Raw genomic sequence first — 18562 nt, 5'->3', positions numbered from 1 at the left:
ACATCCATTCCAAAGGATTCCTATCAGAAACCACCATATGGATATACCAAAACCTGCTGCCAAATCACCAAATCAGTCCAGGAGTATAAAGAGAACCAAGAATCACAATGGTTCCTGTTATGTACAGTTACAGTGAGATGCGAAAGTTTGGGCACCTTGCTAATCATCATGATTTTCCTGTATAAATCATTGGTTGTTACGATAAAAAATGTTAGTTAAATATATCATATAGGAGACACACACAGATATATTTGAGAAGTGAAATGAAGTTTACTGGATTCACAGAAAGTGCGCATTAATTGTTTAAACAAAATTAGGCAGATGCATACATTTGGGCACTGTTGTCATTTTATGGATTCCAAAACCTTTAGAACTTATTATTGGAACTCAAATTGGCTTGGTAAGCTCAGCAACCCCTGACCTACATACACAGGTGAATCCAATTATGAAAAAGAGTATTTAAGTGGGTCAATTGTAAGTTTCCCTAGTCTTTCAATTTTCTCTGAAGAGTAGCAACATGGGGGTCTCAAAACAACTCTCAAATGACCTGAAGACAAAGATTGTTCATTATCATGGATAAGGGGAAGGATACAGAAAGCGTTCTCAGAGATTTCAGCTGTCTGTTTCCACAGTTAGAACATATTGATGGAAATGGAAGACCACAAGCTCAGTTCAAGTTAAGGCTCGAAGTGGCAGACTAAGAAAAAATTTGGATAGACAGAAGCGACGAAGGGTAAGAACAGTCAGAGTCAACCCACGGACCAGCACCACAGACCTGCAACATTATCTTGCTGCAGATGGAGTCACTGTGCATCGTTCAACCATTCAGCGCACTTTACACAAAGAGATGCTGTATGCAAGAGTGATGCAGAGGAAGCCTCCTCTTTTCTCCGCCCACAGCACAAACAGAGCCGCTTGAGGTATGCTAAAGCACATTTGGACAAGCCAGCTTCATTTTGGATAAGGTGCCGTGGACTGATAAAACAAAATTTGAGTTATTTGGGCATAACAAGGGGCGTTATGCATGGAGGAAAAAAAAACAACATTCCAAGAAAAACACCTGCTACCTAAAGTAAAATATGGTGGTGGTTCCATCATGCTGTGGGGCTGTGTGGCCAGTGCAGGGACTGGGAATCTTGTCAAAGTTGAGGGACGCATTGATTCCACTCAGTATCAGCAGATTCTGGAGACAAATATCCAGGAATCAGTGACAAAGCTGAAGCTATGCCTGGGCTGGATCTTTCAACAAGACAACGACCCTAAACACTGCTCAAAATCCACTAAAGCATACATGCAGATTAACAAGTACAATGTTCTGGAGTGGCCATATCAGGCCCCAGACATGAATATAATTGAAAATCTGTGGTGTGAGTTAAAGAGAGCGGTCCATAATCGGAAGCCATAAAACATGAATGAACTATATTGAAGAATGGTCAAAAATACCTTCAACCAAAATCCAGACTCTCATTGAAACCTACAGGAAGCGTTTAGAGGCTGTAATTTCTGCAAAAAGAGGATCTACTAAATATTGATTTCATATCTTTTTTGTGGTGCCCAAATTTATGCACCCGCCTAATTTTGTTTAAAAAATTATTGCACGCTTTATGTAAATGCTTGAAAGCAGCGTGTGACTGACTGTGTGTGACGCACCACCAGGGACCAGTGCCACCGCGGGTTGTGCTGCACTGACTGCACACACTGCCTGCAGAGGCGACACCCTGCAAGTGAGTGCCCTCTGCTCTTTTTTTCTATGCCCCCTTGACCCAGAGTTCTGCCCCCCCACCCATAACACCTGCAGCGGCAGTGGCTCCTCTACATAGGATTAAGCTGGATATGGCATAGGCATAGCATCATGCCTGCTGTGTCTGTGGGTCTGGGCAGGACTCAAAGGGAAGGAGACACATATGCTGCACACAGTCGGCAGAGGCGAGACCCTCATAGTGAGTGGCGTGCCCTCTTGATGTTTTATGCTCCCTCCCCTGGCTGGCCCTGAGATTTCAGTGGGGGTGGGGGGGGTTGCGAGTTGGACGGACTGTCACTGGGTGTAGGTGGCCAAGGTTGGGCAAGCTGTGCTGGCACTGTGAGCAGAGTTGTTAGGGCCCTTTTCCACTGGCTGTGATCTGAATTAAAAAGCGGATGGCAGCCATTTTTCCTAGATGCTAGAGCACCGCATGTAAATTGCAGTGCTCATTTTCCACTATGACTCTTTGATTGTGGTTTGGTTTTTGCAGAAATACGAGCGTCGGCCAGTGCGATTCTCGTTGATCACGTCAAACACGACGATAGTGTTACATTCCCGATGGCGGTACAGCGGAACGCGGACAATGGAAAAAGGAGCTTGCATAATCGCAAGTGCAGGTGATTTGCGCTTGCGATCGCACTTGCTAGTGGAAAAGGGCTCTAAGTTTGAGTGACGCAGCAGCTGCTGCAGCACCACTGATGATGATATCAGCAGTGAGCAATCATGCTGTCTGAGGTGATGCTGCTGCTGAATCTTAGCCTCAGTCAGAGACACGCAGACCCAGAGACGGTACACTACAACTTTTTTTTTTTACTTACCCGGAGCTTCCTCCAGTCCCTCGCCGTCATCCCGTTGTTCATAGTTTGGCCGCCAATAGCCCCGGTAACTAGCTCACTCGGGACCAGTCTGAGTCAGTTAGGGTCTTCTGCACATGCGCAGAAGACCCTGGCTGACATCACTGAGCAAAACATCGGGGCCGATTACTACTAAACAGAGGACTGTGGGAGGGCGGCGAGGGACGCATCCATGCGTATGAGGAAGCTCCGGGTAAGTAAAAAAAAGTTGTGTGCGCGCGTGGTGGGGGGCAGGGGGCGGGGGTGGAATAAGGGTTGGCACTACGTGGGGGGGGGGGGCGCCACAGGTTTTCTTGCCTGGAGTGACAAAGTGTCTAGAAACTCCCCTGCTTATGTTAATTTAATTAGATAGGTAATATAATCTCTTACCCATCCTGTTTTAAAAGAACAGGCAAATGTTTGTGATTTCATGGGGCAGCCATCATTTTGGTTGAAAGGAGGTGATAGACCTGTTCTGTGTCCTAATCACCCGTCCCAGCTGCGTGCGCTGGGCTTCAAATCTCAAATTCAAAAAAACAGGGATATGTGAGGGAGCAGACTGGTGTTGCACATTATTTTCTGGTTGAACTTTATGGACGCATGTCTTTTTTCAACCCAAATAACTATGTAACTATGTAAACATTTGCGCCAAAACAGCATAACGAGAACAACATAATCAGAAATTCCATCGTGCTTTGCACAGCATGGGGGGGGGGGGGGGGATGCCAAGGCAGTTTTCTTCTGTGCAGCTAAAAATGAGGCTTGGGTAAGAAAAACAAAGGTCTGATGCTGTGAAACTGTTAAAGAAACACCAAGCCTTTTCAGTGCTGCTGAGTAGATTTTTAGTCTGGAGGTTCACTTTAATGTTCACTGTAATTATGTTAAATTACAAACATTTGTACAGCGTAATTTTTTTTTTTGTAAAGCTGTCCATACAGGCTTAGATTGCCACACAATGTAGCAAACAGATCAATACCGCTCTGATTTGTATCTGGTCAGAAAGGGATCGAGCCCCTCCATACACTGCACATAGATTTTCTATAGATTTCACCACAAAATCCGTTGAAAATCTATCAAACCACAACACTACACTGTTCAATACAATGCAACGGTGTGGGTCGACAATGTACCACCGCCATATCCAATCAACCGAAATTTGCTGACCGATCTTATCAATTTTTGGTGCGTGCAAACCGATTGAAATGGCTGATGCGATATGTTACGCTATAGATTTCAAAAATTGAAAGGTGTATGGCGGCCTTGAAGGTGCCCATGTAGTATGCAGTCAAGTTGCGGCATCGATACTCCACTGATTTGATCATAATGATTGGGCAGCGATGCCACAACGGGGCTGCCCGATTGTTGTTTTGATCAATTTCTGGCTGAAAGCAATCGAAATAAGCGATCTGGCATGCTGGAAACCTCTCGCTCGAAAAATCTTGATCTGTGTGTACAGCGGCAGCAGTTTCCCAATGACTGATGGATCCCCGGATGGTCCCCCCCCCATGTGTAATGTTAACCCCTTAGGCTGTGCAGAGTATTACAGGCTCACCTGTCTGCTGGCAACCCTACTCCTTTGTCCCGTCCCTTTCTCTTTATTGCCACGGGGTGTCTGTACCATGTTGCCCCACCACGTGAACCAACATCTTATGCAGAGGGGGGGTCATGTGGAACAGATATCCCTGGCAGCAATGGATAAAGATGTGGAACACAGGAGTAAGCGGGCCAGCAGACAGGTGAGCCACAACACTGCAAAACCAGGAGGACACACATTGCATGGGGGGGGGGGGGGGCTCATGTATACAGGCCTAGCAGCATGAGGTGGTAGCAGCAGTATGATAGATTTCATGTTAAAATCTATTGAAAATCTGTGTGCAGTGTGTGGGCAGTTAATACGTCCCTCTTGATCCGTTTCTCATCAGATTTTATTACAAAATGGGTCCATCATGGTTGACCAAGTAGCCACTGGCCTACCAGAATTACTGGGAGAAGTACTGTAATTGCAATCCTGATCATCATCAAGAAGGTAAACAAAATGAAGAACAAGTAAACGCTCTGTACAAAAGGAACAAGAGACAAGCACTGGTAGCAGGATAACAAGAAGATAACAATGCAATTAAAATGGAACATCTCTGTGTCAGTAGTGTGTCAGACTGCTGAAAAGAACATTGGTTTTCAGCAATAATGATTACACTTTTTTCTTGTTGCAAACAGACCTTTTTTTTCAAGAAGTCAAATACACTGAAGTTACTCTGCATGGGTGAAATTCCAGGAGTCGCTTTGCTGTTTTATGTAATTCCCCAGATAACAAAATTAAGTGGATCTGAAGACTGAATGACAGGGAGGCACAGGCATAGGGGTGCAGCACAAGGGCAAGTATAGCGCCCATGGTGGTATGGCACCCATGGCATGAGCCATGCCTGTACCCCTCTGCCATTACATGCAGTTAGAATGCAGTTTGATTCGAAGTGGGGAAGCCACATCAAACTTATTGGGAATTCACAAGAAAAACAATGGTGTGCTTGGTTTTAATGTAACTTTATTCTTTCATGAGTTCTTTACAAGTTTCTGACCACTTATAAAATGTGTTCAATGCGCTGCCCATTGTGTTGGATTGTCAATGCAACCCTCTTCTCCCACTCTTCACACACTGATAGCAACACCACCGGAGAAATGCTGGCACAGGCTTCCAGTATCCTTAGTTTCAGGTGCTGCACATCTCGTATCTTCACAGCATAGACAGCAAGATGGTGCACCACCACATTATGGATATCTGGTCCGAGCATTCCTAGATGACCAGTTTCCTGGAAAGTGGATTGGTCGTTGTGGGCCAGTTGAATGGCCCCCAAGGTCTTCCGATCTGACCCCCTTAGACTTATCTTTGGGGTCCTCTGAAGGCAATTGTCTATGCTGTGTCAGTGTGTGAAGAGTGGGAGAAGAGGGCTGCATTGACAATCCAATACAATGAAAAGCACATTGAACACATTTTATAAGTGGTCAGAAACTTGTAAATAACTCATGAAAAAACAAAAGTTAGATTCAAAATGGCAGACTTCAAAATGGCCACCATGGTCACCACCCATCTTGAAAAGTCCCCCCCCCCCCTCACATATCCTAATGTGACACAAACAGGAAGTTAATATCACCAACCATTCCCATTTTATTAAGGTGTATCCATATAAATGGCCCACCCTGTATAGTAGCATATCAGTACATTTACTGATACTCTACTACCAGCTATTTCCTGCACCACATTTTTTGGGGTAAACCCCATGTCCAAGTTAGCTTGCGGAGGTTTTCAATGTACGTCAATGTTTGGCCAAATGCTGCCAAAGCCTGAATAGATCATTATGCAGCCTGATGATACGGGAACCCTTATACATGCTCGGCCCTATAACAGCTGTGTGGTCTGCTATAGCTATAAACCGTATCATGAGAACTATATTGTGAACTTCTTGCACTAACCTCTTACATGAGCACAAATACATTAAGAAAGATTTAAAAGCCACCTGAAACAAAGACAAACATATTGTACAAATGTGAAAACTAAGTGTCACGACTTACTGTACCGAACACTGATCAAACACGTTTATTAATAAACCTAGGAAATACAGATGCTCCACTGTAAAATGGTTTTGCATCTGGTTGTACTTTTAAAGTCAAGACAAAGCCGGCTTTTTACATGCCTCTAGATCACAAACAGCCCTCTATAGAGCCTTCTCGCAGTAAACCTCCAGTCTTCTGTAAGGCCAAGCAAAATCTTCCCAAGTGCTGGCAGGAGGGCATGCCCGTCTCCAAAGGAGGCTGCTCATTAGAGTGGGTGGCATTGAAATCACTATAATGTGGGTACTACTGCTTGGTTTATATTACCATGGCAACTGGCAGGCTCTGCCAAACAGCCCTCTTGCTGCTGAAAAGTTGAGCAGCAGCAGCAAAACAGACTACGACACACTCGGAGATGGAGATCCACAGGTTCTCTTAAAGACAAGGTAAGCAGCTATTTATATGCACTCAGAATTGCTCAATTTACCGTCATGGTCTCAGAGGAAGAAACTGTGCGACACGAAACTGAAAAACTGTGGAAGGATTTTGTATAAAAGGCTTGTCTAGAGGTTTGAGCATAAAGTAGCTCTGCTGAATGCAAGTGTGGTAACCGGCAATCAATAACTTTGTCTGAGACAGGTTACAATAACTTTACCTTGCTTGTCCCATTGTGAAGATGAGCAGCTCCCCAGCAGAGGTGTGGCAGTCATGAGGGCCATGCAGAGGTTGCCTGAGAAAAGTAATAATGAGCAATTTGTGAGTTGTAGAAAATGTTATTTAATTGCACACTTTTTTTTCCCATTAAATGCATTGCTCCAATCACCTATGCTGTAGTACCTAGGTTCTCAATGCACAGTATGTGTACCCCAGAAGGTACCTATACTGGGTTCAAAGTGTACATTAACTTATTGCAGTCAGTTAGAGTAAGTGTTATAAATAATAATACAGCGGAACCTTGGTTTGTGAGCATCATTTGTTCGGGAAGCATGCTTGTAATCCAAAGCACTCATATCAAAGCAAATCTCCCCATAAGGATTTGTAGAGACTCAGATGATTTGCTCCACAGTTCAAAAACATTTATTCAAAAATATTTAATACCAAGTACTGTACAGTATAAAGTACAAATGTAAAAAAGAATTTCACTATGACTAACAGAATCACCGCTATCTGTTGGCTCACCCCAACCTTTTTTTTGTGCGATTGGTTTTAAAGCAAACCTGAAGCAAAAATAAACTTATGAGATATTGAATTGTATGTGTAGTACAGCTATAGAAATAGAATATTAGTAGCAAAGAAAAGCATTGTTTTCCGGAATCATCAATTATCTATGCAGAAGAGCTTCTCTGAGCTATTCGACCCACTGTGTCCAATACAATTGTGGTTTTACTGCAGGGAAGTTCAAAGGGTCATTAGCTCTGTTTTATAGTTTAAAATACAGAGAGTGGATTCTAAACTGCAAATATGACAGAATTATGCAATTTTATTATTTTTAAGCTATATAACTGAAAATAAAAGGAAGACTTTTTTTTGATACTAATGTTCTATTCATTATCCGTACTACACATACAATTCCATGTTTTATACTTTTTTAATTTCGCTTCAAGTTTGCTTCAAGAAACAGTTGCTTTTGCCTTCTTTTGAGGATTTCACAGAAATGTGACATTGAATAGTCCCTACACTCAGTTTAAGTACAATCGCCATATTTTCTGCCATATAAGATGGTTCAAAAATGGGGAGAAAAAGTCCCTGCGTCTTATACGGCGAATGCAGGGACTCCCCAACTTATGAACACTCGCCGATACAAATCGCTGCCACTTCGGGGATTCCCTGCATTAGCTCCCTGTGTGGTACGCTCTCCATCCTCCCCGTGTAATTCTTGTTTATGTTCTGTGCCTGTATATCAAGACATAGCTTGCTTCTCAAGGCAAAATGTTATAAAAATGTTTGCTTGTCTTGCAAAGCACTCTTAAACCAAGTTACTTGCAATCCAAGCTGTTAATGTACATCAGCGGTTCCCAACCCTTTTGAAGTTGAGACATCGCACCAGACATTCAGATCTTCATGGCACATTACATATGTATAATAGGGAAATACTAATAATAACCATGAAATGGATAAAAAGAGTGCATTATCCTGAATACACTTAAAAAAAGAAGCCTAGACCCTTTCAGGAATATTAATTGAGACCTGTCTAGCGCCTCCTCATCCCCCCCCCCCCCCCCCCCAATTTAGAATGATCTCACAGCACCAGACAATTGTCACCATGTGTTATAGCTGTGGTGCGCCCCCCACCAAAAAAACACCATCAGACTCAGTATAGGTAGGTAGCCAGGTATAGGTTCCCCCAGTATAGGTAGCCAGACATAGGCGCCTCCAATATAGGTGGCCAGGCATAGGTGCCTGCAGTATAGGTAGCCAGACATAGGTGCCCCCAGTATAAGTTAGCCAAGGATAGGTACCCCCAGTATAGAAAGCTATGCATAGTTGCCCCCAGTATAGGTAGCCAGGCATAGATTTCCCCAGTATAGATTAGAAAGGCATAGGTTCCCCCAGTATAGGTGAGCCAGGCATAGATGCCCTTAGTATAAGTTAGCCAGGCATAGGTGCCTTCAGTATAGGTAGTAAGGTGTAGGTGCTCCCAGTATAGGTAGCCAGCTATAGGTGCTCCCCAGTAGCACGTGCTGGCGGCGGCAGCTCAGTCACCAGCGTTCCAGGGCGACAAAAAAAACAAAACCCTGCATTTGTGGACATTGGTGGCCATTTTCTTGTAGCCCTGCTCTTACTACAGATGGAGCAGTGGATGAGGGAGACAGAGCGGGACACGGCGAGTGGCGACACATACCCAAGGCTGCCGCGGGACACGGGTTGGGAACCACTGTTGTACATCATAAATACATTTGAATATCCATCTTTAGTCAATTAATTATCTTAATCAAATCTGAGTAGATGCAAATTTGCATGTTAATTTTATGTATATACAGTACAGACCAAAAGTTTGGACACACCTCCTCATTCAAAGAGTTTTCTTCATTTTCATGGACTATGAACATTGTAGATTCACACTGAAGGCATCCAAACTATGAATTAACACATGTGGAAGTATAGTACGTAACCAAAAAGTGTGAGACAACTGAAAATGTCATATTCTAGGTTCTTCAAAGTAGCCACCTTTCGCTTTGATTACTGCTTTGCACACTCTTGGCATTCTCTTGATGAGCTTCAAGAGGTAGTCACCTGAAATGGTCTTGAAAAATCACCAATGAAATACTGAAGCAGCAGAAATCGATTGGTCCAGGCATTTATTACCATAACAGTAGCATACATGTTTGCATCAACTTCGTTATTTGCATCTCATTGTTTACCCCTACTCCTAGCATGCATACACACACAATTTTCCCCAAATTTTGAAAAGTAATTATAACCCAATGAGGGTGTTCCCACAGCAACTTTGCGATTTTGTTGAAATCACAAATGGAGCAATTCAGTTTGAATGTATATGTTGAAAAAGTAAATTAATTTAGGGGGAAAAAAAACACTGCTTTGCGTGTGAACTAAACAAATGTTTGAAACTGGGTACTTAAAATACTGGTAGGCACAACAGGGGGTACTTAGCAAACATTATTTATATTTCATAAAGGGGCAAACGTTAGAATAGAAAAGTTCACACTGGAAGAAATGTATCTGTAGTTGCTGCTGGCACATGTCTTCTCATGTTGGTCACATTACTTTGTGCCTACACCGATAATCTAGAGACACTGACATTTGCCAGAAATGATGTTGCACTTGTCAGGATTTGGGAACGGATAATATTGTTACACCAAGCGGATCAGTTCCAATAAATTATATTTAAAGCAAACAAATAAAAGCTCAAGAGATGAGTAATTGAATGTGTTGTAGCAATGGTGCTGTATTTTCCGGTGTATAAGACAACCCCCCAACTTTTCTGGCTAAAATATAGATGTGTGCGTACAAGACTACTTTACCAACGCAAACTGCGCCCCATATGCATTTGTGCACCATATCCTATTGTGCTCATATGCATACTGAGGCAGGGAACACACTTGTCTTTCAGTTTTTTGCGTGCGTTTTCCTGCATACTTTTTCTGCACACCAAGTGTGTTTCTATGCGGGAAAACGCGCACGTTTTTTCATAGCAGCTGATGTAATTGATACAAAAAACTGTCAAAATGTGCAGAATCATGATGCAGAATGTCAGTTTTTTTTCTGCGCGCGGACAACATATTAAGTGTGTACTAGCCCATTGACTAACATGAGTTCTCAGTTTTTCTGTGCAGAAAACGCGTACGAAAACAGTCAAGTGTGTTCCCTGCCTGAAGGTGTCCCCCCCAGTATTGTTACTCAGAGGTAGCCCCCAGTGTAGGTCACCAGAGTTAGCCACCCAGTATAAGTAGCCAGAGGCTGCCCCCTAGGATAGATAGCCAGAAGTAGCCCTTCCTGTATAGGTAGTCAAAAAGTTTAGGTTGTCCTCCCAGCATAAGCAATTAGATGAGTGCTCTCCCCCATGTATAAGCCCCCCCCCCCCCCAGTATAGGTTGCTAGAGTTAGCCCCCAAGTATAAGTAACGAGCAGCATTTCTCAGTATAGTGGTGGAGCACAAGGGAGAATGGAGTGGCCATGGCACCCATGGCACAAGCCATGCCTGACCCCTCTAGATACGTGTCTTACAGTATAAAGGCAATTGACTGGTTGGATTGGTCAACTTTACCTAAGTGGATTGGTAAGCTCTCCGTCTCCCTGTTTATCAGAGCGGTATGGAAGAACAGATCAAGATGTGCCCATAAAACACACCCCTTTCACCCTTCTGGCCCACCCTTGTATCATATTTACCCCCTTCTCTGCCTCTCAGATCTCGCAAATGTGCGCCTGCGCCGCTTCACTACAGTCCCCAGCAGTGAGATCTGAGAGGTGGTAACCGTATGGGGCGTCAATGACACCCAGTGTATAAGACAACCCCTGACTTTACAGAAGATTTTCAAGGGTTAAAACGTAGTCTTATACGCCAGAATATGCAGTATAGAACTTATGTATTGCAATTTTGTATTACTGTAATTTTCGGTTTGAGAGGTTACATTTTTTATGTGAAATACAAACCACAGCCATGTCATTATGATGAAAAAACTGGTTCATTTCTCCCAACAGAAATAATAATTTAGTAATTTGCACAACCTTGTTATCGGCAGTGTTTGCACAGCCAGATACAAGTGTTCAGGCTTCTTTTTACTTTTTTGGAGAGCTGCTACTGCATTGGACTATCTGATTCACATACATATTAACCCTTGCAATAAAAAAAAATGAATACGTAAACAAGTTCTAAGTAGAATTGGTATTGTACGTACCCATGTTTACCTCATCGGGTCACACGTCAGTTCTGGTAAAATGATGAAGATGCAAATGTGGTTGGCTTCAACTTTTTTAAAGTACTTAGGCAGTCCTAGTGGTCATGTAGTCATCATTAAATAAGACCTTAATTTGAAGACAAGTCTGAACTCCCATCCAGTAAGATTCCTCCAAGTCAGAGCCATAGGGCCCTTTTCCCATGCACTTTCCCCCATGATTTAGCAATGTCTGCAATTGGCTGTTCTAGCAGTAAATCACAAGTGCACAAACAAAAAATGCAGTATGCATTGCTTCCCCGTACAGCTATGAAACAAAGCGCACCGGAGGAAAAGGGGCACCATGATTAACAGGTTAATTGTGGTGCCCGTGCGATTAGCAAAACACAAGCACTTTTTTTTTTCTTTCTATGGACCACAGCTTAGTTACCGCACAGCCTAACAAGTGCACTTCATCGCTGTGCTCCTGTGGCTTTGATTTTAGGTCGCATCATAGTTATCTTGACTTTATTTTTCATAATTTATGCTCTCTTATGCTTATTAATAAGAGTGAGTAACTGTATGAAAATACAAGCACTCTGATAATTAAATCAGAGTGCAGCAGGTTAAAAATGGCCCAAAGCATAGGCAAATGCAGGGGGGGGGGGGGGGGGGCGGAGGGGGGGGGGGGGGTTACAGCTGCCCAGAATACCCCCTCAGACCAGGGCTGGTGCAGTGTCTGGGGACAGGCACAAGTTGGGACACCAGAATATCTGCAGGTATCGTGCAGCTCACAGCACCGCTCCCTTTCTTTCCCTGCTACAGTTGACTTTGGATGGAGCAGCAGTGTGTGTACAGAGCATGGAGCAGCAGTGTGTGTACAGAGCATGGAGCAGCAGTGTGTGTACAGAGCATGGAGCAGCTCTGGGGAACTTAACAGAATCAGGTATGAGCACAGCAATGTGCCCTGCTGGGTGAATGCTTCACTTTCCCCTGATTAGCAATGTCAGCTGTCCTCATTATTATCTGTATCCAAACTGCTCCTGATCTATCCTGTTTTCGATCAGGAGAAGATCAGACATTTAGGAAATAATTGTCAGATTCTGTCAGTCGGACGGGAGCTTGCATTGTGTGTATCCAGCATGATGTCCTACCATATTATTATACTGCAGAACGTGGCTGAGGGAGACCTTTCAGGAATCCCCACCCCCACTTGAAAATCCTAGGTTTGCCCCTGCTAAGTGTGAAAGTAAAATTGGGATCAGGAAGAATAATCAGTGAAACCAAGCAGGATGATTAAAAATGAGTCACCTCTTCTGATAAAGGTTTACTTTAAAGGGGAACTGAAGAGAGAGGTATATGGAGGCTGTCATGTTTATTTCCTTTTAATCAATACCAGTTGCCTGGCAGCCCTGCTGGTCTATTTCTCTGCAGTAGTATCTGATTAAAACCAGAAACAAGCATGCAGCTAGTCTTGTCAGATCAGACTTATAAGTCTGAACCACTGAAACACCTGATCTGCTGCATGCTTGTTCAGGGGCTATGGCTAATAGTATTAGAGGCAGAGGATCAGCAGGGCTGCCAGGCAACTGGTATTGTCTAAAAGGAAATAAACATGACGGCCTCCATATACCTCTCTCTTCAGTTCCCCTTTAAATATTAAGCCAATCACACCTTAAACCAAATACAAATATTAAACCAAATAAAAAAGGAGAAAAAAAACAGTGTCATGTGAACTGGAAAAATGCAGCTAAGAAGCTGACTAGTTTGAACACAACTGTCAGATTGGCTTGACAATAGCTCATATGGGGCTTTTGTTTTAAAGAGAACCCGAGGCGGGTTTGAAGAATATTATCTGCATACAGAGGCTGGATCTGCCTATACAGCCCAGCCTCTGTTGCTATCCCAAACCCCCCTAAGGTCCCCCTGCACTCTGCAATCCCTCATAAATCACAGCCACGCTGCTGACAAACAGCTTGTCAGAGCTGGCTGTGTTTATCTCTATAGTGTCAGTCTGCTGCTCTCCCCGCCTCCTGCAGAACTCCAATCCCCGCCTGCATCCCTTCCCTCCCTGCTGATTGGAGGGAAGGGACGGGGGCAGGGACCGGAGCTATGCAGGAGGTGGGGGAGCAGCTGAGACTGACACTACAGATGTAAACACAGCCTCACCGCACGGCTGTGATTTATGAGGGATTGCAGAGTGCAGGGGGACCTTAGTGGGGTTTGGGATAGCAACAGAGGCTGGGGTGTATAGGCAGATCCAGCCTCTGTATGCAGATAACATTCTTTAAACACATCTCGGGTTCTCTTTAACAAGTGGAGAAACTGAGAAAAATAGAAAAAGCAACACTATAGTTAAAGTTAAGCAGTACAACCCAACAGTCACAGGAGGCTCAGCATGATGTATGGCGTGGTTCATAGCAGAGATGAGTGACTGCAATGAATGTGACAGATTTGTGGGCTGGCAGCAGTCAGCCAAGCAGAGAACAGGTCTGGGCACAGCACATGGGAAGCTGCCTCCTTTACATATTCATATTTGACTGTGTAGCATTTATGTTTTGGGCTCATTTTTAAATGTGAGCTAAGCCAGGAAGGGGGATAAAACAATTCATTTAACTAATAAACATCTTTAGTCAAAAAGTAAAATGCAAAAAAATATGTAAAAGTAAATAGAAGAATCTTGAGATGCTTTGTACTTTTATCATAATACAGTATATCACACATATCTAAACACTGTAAAAGAACAAAGCTAACCCTTACCACACACCTAGAGAACTACCCACACCCCTGAGGCCTCTTTTATATGGGCAGTCGGGATGATCAAAGAGATGCAGTTTAACTCCTTGCCGACCTCTCCACGCCACTTGGTGTGAACGCGGCGGCAGCCCCAGGACCGCTCAACTCCAATTGGCGTGAAGTCCTGGCAGGGCCGGCCCTAGACTTGCTGCCCCCTGGATGTGACAATCACGTCCAGGCGGCTTAGATGGTTAAAGGGGAACTGTAGTGATAACATAATGAATACGATTGCTTATTATTTACAATATTCATATATAGATTTAGTCAGTGCTTGCCCATTGTAAAATCTTTCTCTCCCCGATTTACGTTCTAAAATGTATCAATGGTGGTAACATATTTAGTCCTGCCAGGTGATCTGAACGGAATGTTCATTAGGGCTGGTTCAGACGGACGCTTGCAGAGCGTTTACCGCCAGCTTTCGGGGCTTGGCGTTAAACGCTCCCATTCAACTGAATGAGAGCGTTTGCACCAAGCTTCCAGGGGCGGTTAACCGCGACGGGTAATGTCCCCCTAGGGGTAGAAAAAATGCGACCGCATCCGAACGCAGCGCGAACGCTGCTGAAAGCCCGAACGCATCGCCACCGCGACGCCAACAAACGCAACACCTCCGAATGTCCGTCTGAACCAGCCCTTACTGTGATTTCTATGCACACAGGGAGATACTGCTTGTTTGGCAGTTGGAAAAAGACATTTCCCAAATTGCAACGAGAGTCACAGACAGCAAACTAGATAAAAACAAGGAACACTAAGAGCCCCAATAGTGTAATATGTACTGGTAAATGGTTACTAGATAGAGTAAATATTAATACTCACAAACCAGGGTTACCATTAGGCAACCACTGTAAAGGCAGGTGGGGAGATTTTCCTGACCCCATTCAGGAATAAGAAGTCGCTCTCTGTAGATGAGAAAAAATGGGGTTCAACCCTCCACCCAGGGTGGACTCAATATTATGCAGGAGAACAGAGGCGCCAAAAGGATAAAAGGAAGCTAAATGAGCTTAAAAACCAAATTCTTGGTAAATAGAGGAGGTAGTGGTGGACTTACCTCCTCCAAGTAGACACACAACGACTGTAGTAAAGACAGTCAATATATTTTATTTATGAACTCCAAATATGCAACGCGTTTCGCAGGTTTGATCCCGCTTCATCAGGCAATAACAACGGAGCAATAGCATATGTGGTCAGTAGAAGAACCAGGCACCTCCGTTGTTATTGCCTGATGAAGCGGGATCAAATCTGCGAAACGCGTTGCATATTTGGAGTTCATAAATAAAATATATTGACTGTCTTTACTACAGTCGTTGTGTGTCTACTTGGAGGAGGTAAGTCCACCACTACCTCCTCTATTTACCAAGAATTTGGTTTTTAAGCTCATTTAGCTTCCTTTTATCCTTTTGGCGCCTCTGTTCTCCTGCATAATAACAGACAGCAAACTATCAGGACCTTGGTCCTTACACCACTCTGTGGGAGGGGGTTCTCTACAATAGCAGCCATACAGACCCCTCCCCCCCTCCCCCCCCCCCGTCTCGATGATCTCTTCAAGAAAAGGTAAAGATTTCTTGCTGGAAATGAGGTATCATCTATTGATTGGGATAAAGATGAATCCTTGGTTAAAGTAAAACTCCGGTTTATTTAAAATGTATTTTAAAAATAAATAAAAATTAAACCACAGTCTTCTCATAATTCTATATATACTTGTAAAGGATGGCCCCCTCGGTTAACCTTTATGTGTATAAGGGAACTTTGATCCAAATATAGAGCAGGTGTGTCAAACCAGTCCTACGAGGGCTGAGATCCTCACACTTTTTTTTTTTCTTTGTTCAGACAATCAGCAAGCTCTTATGGCTCGTTGCCTGGCATAAAAAATCAGCTTCATCAGCATGCTCTTGCACCAGGGCCGAGTTTTGCATCATAGTCTGTAACCTGTTTTTATTACTGATTAACCAAAATTCATTAAGACAAAAAGGGAAACATATATAGAAATAAAAAGAATAAGAAAAAGATAGAAGGATAGTTCCAATATGGTGAAGTTTTACTTACCTAATCATAATATTAATGACTGTTTACAAAAATTAGATCATATTTTTGTCCCCTTACCCTTAACCATATCCCTACATCTAGTTGGTAGGGTATCCATAAGTCGGCTAATTGTCCATCTTAATACTTAATTTTATGTACAATATCCTTGTTCATAATATAAGCGAGATAATATACACTACACATTTAAAATAGTTTTTCTCCAATTTCAAGATACTAACAACATACAACAAATAAGTAACCATAACCCAAAAGGTATTGATCTCAACAAATTAGCTTTCTACAACCGATGTCCAAAGCCAGTATAGTTTTGCGCGATGGTCTAAAAAAAATCATAATTTGTATCATCTATCACATTATCCTCAATTCTCAAATAAAATAAAACTTTTTCTTTCCATTCCTTTATATTTAATGTTGCCGGATATTTCCATCTTTCTGCTATCAATTTACGTGCAATCAAAAGGGCATAATTAACCAGGTTACTTTTAACGATTGCATCTGTTTCCGTGTTTATTTCTATACTGATTCCGAACAGAGTTGTCAGTATATTATTATTCTTGAATAGATTGAAATGTCTGTGGAGAAAATCATATATTTCTATCCAAAATGGTCTAATTATCGAACAATAAGCCCACATATGTAAAAAGTTAGGTGAAGAGTCTTTGCATCTCCAACATTCGTCTTCGACTTTTTGTTTACCTTTTTTTATTTTTCCGGGGAGCAAATACCACCGCATTACCAATTTACATTGAACCAGTTGACAAGCAGGAATCTTGGAAAACCATATATTATCCATGATTTTTCTCCACATCAAATCGTCAATTATTATATCTAGCTCTTCAGTCCATCTATCATATACCGTATTTTGCATTGTTAGAGCCAGTTTTTTAAGGAATCTATAGATCCACGAAACTGTCCGTGGAGACACTAGTCTCTTCAATAACATTTCTTCCAATTCATTCGGTACTGATCTCAACATTCCATATTCCTTTTTAAGGCTAAACAATATATTATATGCTTGCACCATAAGAAAAGTCTTTAAGGGATCATTTTGATTGTAAATACTCTCCCGTTTATCTTTAGACAATAGCAATACCAAATCCCCCACAGTGGCCAGTTCTGACAAACCTACCCTCAATAACCAACTCTTATCCTTAAATTGATCTATCCCTAAACTAGAAAGGGGTATAATTGGAGACATCTCTTTAATACTTTTTTTTTTTTGGTTTTAGAGTAGGTTTGACCAGGGGATGGGAGATACTCACAGAAAGCTGCTGAAGTAGCTTAAAATTCAATGTAGCTAAAGACTCCTCGTCAATTAGACCTATCTCCAGGATAGTCCATATCTCAGTCTGCTCATATTTTCTCCAATGTAATGCTCGGCCTAGATGAACCGCTAAATAATACTTATATAGGTCCGGAGCTGCCAATCCTCCAACATTTTTATCTTTAGTCAAGGTTCTATAGCGAATCCGTGCCTTTTTTTTTTTTTTTACACCAAATAAATTCCTGGAACAGCTTATGGGCAGCTTTAAACCAAACATTTGGTATTAAGACCGGCAAATTCTGGAAGAGAAATAACAGCCTGGGAACAACCATCATTTTTATAATAGAGATCCTTCCCATGCTATTAAAACAGGGTCGATCCCATCTATCTAATTGTTTCCTGCATTCCGACAGGACACTTCCATAGTTGTACTTAAAAAGGTCATTTAACCAGTTCGTATCCTACCTACAGTATATTCACGTCATTGTAAGTGGCTCTTGAAAGCCACATGACGTGAATATAAGTCGGTTCCCTTTAATGAGCACAATACGCGTGCTAGCACGCGTCTGAGCTCATTAACCCCCCTCCCTCTAACTACACTAATTAAGGATTCCCTCCCGGTGGTCCGATCCTCCAACCCCCTGCCCGATCCCCTGTAATTTAGCATCCCCCCCCCTTTTCCCATGCTGCGATTGGGCAGCATGGAGGATTAGCATGTAAACAACATACCTCACCTCGTTCCAGCGCGATCAGCCTCCCCTCCGTGCATCACCGCTACCTGTGTCTTAATGCCGAACGGATCGGGTCCCGGCTTGATGACGTCATCAAGCCGGGACCTGATCCGTTCGGCATAATGACACAGGCAGCGGTGATGCACGGAGGAGACACTGATCGCGCTGGAAAGAGGCAAGGTGAGCTGTTTACATGCCAATCCTCCATGCTGCTTCCTCGATCGCAGCATGGAGGGGAAGGGGGCATAATGGCTTGGGGCTATCAAATGGGGAGGATCATT

At 43.0% G+C, this 18562-nt stretch overlaps 1 protein-coding gene across 1 annotated transcript in view; it reads left to right on the top strand.

The window, feature by feature from the left end:
- Positions 1-6497: 6497 nt before the first annotated feature.
- Positions 6498-18562, top strand: part of PHYHIPL (phytanoyl-CoA 2-hydroxylase interacting protein like) — a 301123-nt gene continuing 289058 nt past the window's right edge. The window contains exon 1 of the mRNA XM_068258697.1: positions 6498-6563. The gene's annotated coding sequence lies outside the window, so the exon portion shown is untranslated. The remainder of the gene's footprint in view (positions 6564-18562) is intronic.

The sequence above is a fragment of the Hyperolius riggenbachi genome, chromosome 10 (assembly GCF_040937935.1).
Source record: "Hyperolius riggenbachi isolate aHypRig1 chromosome 10, aHypRig1.pri, whole genome shotgun sequence".
NCBI lineage: Eukaryota > Metazoa > Chordata > Amphibia > Anura > Hyperoliidae > Hyperolius > Hyperolius riggenbachi.
Note: the sequence above shows the minus strand (reverse complement) of the source record. Positions and strands in the feature narration are given on the sequence as shown.